The sequence below is a fragment of the Aplysia californica genome, unplaced genomic scaffold (genome assembly GCF_000002075.1).
Source record: "Aplysia californica isolate F4 #8 unplaced genomic scaffold, AplCal3.0 scaffold00027, whole genome shotgun sequence".
Classification (NCBI taxonomy): Eukaryota; Metazoa; Mollusca; class Gastropoda; order Aplysiida; family Aplysiidae; genus Aplysia; species Aplysia californica.
In genome coordinates, this window is record NW_004797297.1 from 561,970 (window position 1) to 567,488 (window position 5,519).

The following is a 5,519-nucleotide window of genomic DNA, read 5'->3' on the forward strand; positions in this document are numbered from 1 at the left end:
ATGCGGTCACCGTAGTAAAATAAGTAGGTTTAATCACAGTGTCCCGGGGGTCCACCAATTCTTAATTAAACCTTCTTATTCCTCTACGGCTATGGTGACTCCGGGGTCCACCAATCCTTTTAAAATTAAACCTACTTATTTCACTACGGTGACCCCGGGGTCTACTAATCTTTAAATAAATCTACTTACATGTATTTCACTACGGTGACCCCGGGGTCCACCTGTCCTAAAACCTAGTATTTTGCTAGGTAGACCCCGTTTTTAACAATATCCAGAAAATAACATAAAATGAGTATATAGATCTATATCTATACGCATTTTATTAAGTATATACTTAAAAATAAAAGACTGAGCAGAGCCTCACAATGTAAATTCTGTGCTCTACACGTAGAGAAAGTCTTAAGTTTGCGCAAAACAGATTTTAGAAAAAAAAGTTGATCTAATTATTCTAATAAAAGTAAAAGTGATTGTTATGGTGAGATTTGTTATTATTAATTCTGGAAATACAGATAGTTGCTGAATCTAAAATTAACTAGAACTGTGCAATTCGTTTTATTTCAATTCCAAAGCCCAAAGGCATAGCAATGAGTTAGATCTAGATCTAGCAGTTGTAGGCTCTCTGGCTGCTTCTAACATTTGTCTGCTACTACTGATTCTAGACAGGGAATCTAGATCTAGATCTAGCTATCACCTGCACTATTAAAGTCAAATATATGGTAAAATAAAAACAAAACTGTGAATCGCTTTGTCAGTCAGTACATCCCAATTGCCATAGCAGCACGTATTAATAGTTGAATAATTATACCGAAGCAACATGTTATCACAGTGTGCAGGGGAGAGCGGGGTGCCCGGGTCGCTGACCGGTCGATTCGGTGGTTCGGCTTTTGTAGATCTATGCATTTTTTACGGAAAGCCCTATTACTAGATCTATTAGTGTTGTGAAAACTTCAACCTCTACAGCTAAGGCGGCAAAAGATGTTGGAAAATAATAATACGTCCTGAAGTTTCATAATTTATACAGAATAATACAGCTAGTAGTTTTTATCTCATCGAGTTATAAAAATGGCCTTGTAACTTGTTTTCAGAAGCAAATTTTAATAGTTACAGTTCTACCGAATCGATTTTCACGCAAATTCAACCATTTTGATGACCATTTCTTTTCCTTTTAAAAAGATAAAGGCCTGTCGGATGTGGCAGTGCGATTAACACTAAGTTGTTTAGACCCATCAAAACACAAGGCTTCGTGGCCGATCACAAAGGTCTACGGGGCTTATCGAGGCCGATTCGCCCTGCCGCGTGCACGTTCACTAAACTGCCTACTAGATAGAATCTACTACCAAAGATTCTTCTCGATCTTTGCTACTACTACTACTACTACTACTACATCTACATGTAGGCTACTACTACGAGACAGTACGAGAGAGTGCCACCCAGGCAAAGATAGTGTAACTTTGACTCAGCCACGTTGTGTACACACTTTTTATACCCCAAATTTGACCCGGAAGTCCATTCGGAGGATTTGACCTTTTTACTTGACCAAAGTGTGCCAAAATGGTAGCCTAGATTTTGCCCCTCCATGAAGGAAAAATCTGGCCCTCATTCAAACCATTGAGATTGAGCAAAACTTTGCGTATCGTGCTTTGTTCTTACAATATTCATTATGATATATATAAGTTGTACACTGAGACAAAACTGTACTAAATGAGAAAGGTGCACCATTATGAAAGTGGAACGAACTCAGTTGCCTTAAAAGGGTGTCCCCTGGTAGTTTGAGCATGTGTGGCCTAAATAAGCTAAACCCCCCTCCCTTACCTTATTTAGGCCATATGTGGCCCAAATAAGCACTCCCTTCTTTATTACATTTTAAGTCAGGTTGAGAAACATGTGTTGTCCACCTGGTTGGTTGGAAGGTATCACGTTTTTCTTGTTCCTCTGTAATATAAACTGAATCACACTCGTAGACGTTTGACATCCCCCCCCCTCCCCCTTCCCGACATCCACCCCCCATTCACACCACATAGGTCATTGAAGAGGTGAGCTGCTTTGACCCTGCCTGTCATGGCAAACCCTAGCTGAATGGGACACTGTATCACAGCGGATGAATAGAGAGAAACTTGATTTAAAAACTTTTCATCACAACGGTACAATGTGTGGTGTATTGTTCACAGTCTGGTCAAATTATCTCTGTCTTTTACATGTATGAGATTGCTCACATCCCCCCCCCCCCCCCCCCCTCTCTCCCTCTCTCTCTCTCTCTCTCTCTCTCTCTCTCTCTCTCTCTCTCTCTCTCCCCCCCCATGTTTGACTTTTATGGAGGTTTGTTGGGTTTTTTTGTTCTGCTTTTTTTTTTTTGGGGGGGGGGAATCCAGTTGTTATCAATGTTTTACTTGCTGAATGCTTACCAGGCTATACTATATTTTTTTTTAGATGTTGCGTCTGAGGAATGAATGTCTAATTATAGCCATTTAGCAAACAGATCAGCGTTTATCCACCCATTCACTGACTTTGCTGCAACACATTCACTGAAAACAACATCAGGTTGAGGAAAAGAGTGGGTATCTTAGACAGCTGGATGTCTTTCTTCTTACTCAGTGTCATTATAATTTTTTAAACCAAAAAAAACAAGAGAGGGGACTGGGAACTGATCGTTTGTACAGATAATTGTCTTTTACTTTTATACAAATGACTGGTTAGAACAGGTTCGGCTCTATCATTTTTTTTTCTTCTAGTGACAACACAGTAGAGAAATGGCTTGTTTCAATTGGCTTTCAGTTGGGCAATTTTTCTGATTACGTTCCATAGAGGGAATAAGAAAATTGTCTCTGCTTGATGTTTTGGCATTCCATTATACTGTCAAAGCTCGTGACACCGCCTACTTTGGGATGGGCATGAAGTTGGCTGTACAGCAGGGCTGGCGGCAGTATAACATGATAGCAATGATTGCCATCTTCACTAGTGGTAGACTGGAAAACGGAAGAGACTAGAGACAAACTGTGGAGGTTGTACTTCTTTGCCTCCTGCCTGTTTTTTTTTTTACAACTTGTTATGTTTTACTTTCTTTTCCACGTTTATGACTGTTTACTACTGATGCTTCTCTCTACTCAAACTTTGTTCATGCTGTAAAATGTTGAATAAAATCATGTTGATGAAGTCTCCAATGAGAAAAATGTGTTGATACAAAATATGTATTGTTCCTACTTCCTATTCAGTTAAAAAAAACGAACGTGACTGACCGACTAAAATAGGCTCTACATTCTTATTCTTGAATACCAGCGTCTGTGGTTCATACATTGTATAATGGTCAGACTCTTCGCCTTTGCTTCTATCAATATCATTGAGTTTGATTCCCACGTGGGACAGATGTGAGTTGGGCTTACAAATTGAGTCGCTTTTCGGATATTTGCCACTTGGAAATTGATACATCAACTTTATAGACGGAGTTTGTACAATCATGTGTAAGTATGGAGGAATAAAATACATGTAGACAGTAAATTTGAAGAAAAGGGCTTCTATTGAAAATCTATAAATCTGACCCCAGTGTCGAATTTCTACCAATATCTCCATTCTTGGAATGCCAAAAGTTACTCACTTTGTCGGCACGCCTCATATATATGTTGATTTAAACAGTAGTATAAACTCCGTTCAGTGCAGATTCAGGGATGTGTTACAGTGAAGTTACACACACACAAGTACATTGTATGTTTTTCATTATGTCCACATGTAGTATGTAGTACATGGAACATACAGCCTGGGTTGGCCTTGGATAGGCTGGGTTGAAGCTGCTGGTTACCTTACTGATCTGGATTGTGTGGAAGTGGAGAGGGGAATGGGTAATGATTAAATACATGATGTATTTTATCATCAACTGCTGTCGCATGCAGGAAATCTGAGTTCAGTTCCCGAGAGGGGATGTTGTTTCCCTCACAGCCCGGATAGGCCCTGACAAGCAGGGTTAGAACTTATAAGCCAGCCTTCTCTAAATTGTGTTGATGACAGTGTCAAAAAGTTATATAGATCTACATACATATGTATTTGAAAAAAGACCCCCTTTCCCAGAGAGTAAGATAAGCCTGTCATGTTTTAAAAAGGCGATCACGATGGGAAGTCTTCACAAATGAAGAAAGTCAGTTAAATTCGGGTACTGTCACTTCACACTTTCATTAACTATTAACACCAAATACATCATGTATGTGTCTTTTTTTTTTTTTTTTTTTTGGTAGGTGTTTTATGGCATTTGCAAAACTGCATAAGGTCATATGAGCGCGCAGAACACACCAAACATTTTCATTGGTAGGAAATTTTGAATTTTGCCGTGGTGGCGGCTGAAGCCTACTCTTATGGACCACCAAGTACCAAGGGATGATCTTTAACGTCCACAACTTGCATAATATAATATATATATATACACGTACATAATTTTCTGTGGATTTGAACTTTGAAATTGATGGAAATCTAGTGGTTGCTCAGCAGCGTTATTTCCTCAAAGAATGCTCAAAAGACACAAGTAAGTAGGTCATTTTCACAAGGGGTTTGGCTGTGTAGTTTTCAACAGATTATGGTTCATCACCTACAATAAGTTGGAATGAGTTCACAACTGGATAGGGTTATTATTTCAAAAGAAATGAGAGTGTCTTGATGTATCGAGTACGTTTTGCAGCCCCCCCCCTCATTCATCCCGTACAAGCTGAGGATTTGAACTCAGATGTGAAGTCCGTTTTGTTTTATTGGATGGGAAACGCTGGCCCTAGATCGTCCCGCGTGGCGCTGCAAGCTAACGAAGGGCGCCAAAGCAGCAGAATACAAGCGAATCGCCGAGGTCAAACAAAAACGCAACGTACGCAAGTCTAGACCAGACCTGCCTCCACCACAAGTCCAACAGCAGACTACCCGGACTACCCGTGCCGACAATGTGGGCGAACCTTCCGAGCCCGGATAGAACTAATCAGCCATCTCCGGACCCACAGTCATCGTCAACAGACCGATTTGTGAAGTCATGGTCATCTTCATATTATGCGAAGGACGAACAGCATTGGGTGTTAGACATGGAACGCATCTCACACTTGCACTTGCATAAAAAGAGGATCCAGGTTTTCCTGAAATATATCTTTTTCTTAGGAAAGATACTTCAGGATCATATGGGCAGACAGGGTCACTTATAACGAGGAAGTGTGTTGTAGATCTAATGTTTACTAACATAATTCATGTATGCAAAAAAAAAAAAAAAAAAGAAAAAAAAGGAGTTCATTACGTAAAAGGAGTAACTTGACGCAAAAAAAAAAAAAAAAAGAAAAAAAAAAGAACCCCAACAATCTGTTTCCATGAAAAACAAGTGCGGTGTTCATTACGTAAGACATGTCAATAAATTTCAATATATATGACTGCCGTAGCCATGGAAACGAAACTTTTTCTCAAATGTGATCGTGGATGTTATGACTCCTTACTATGCTTGTTATATGTGTGAAATCTGGTAAAATTTGATCTACTGGTAAGCGAGATAGCCTCCCCTCCCCCCCCCCCCC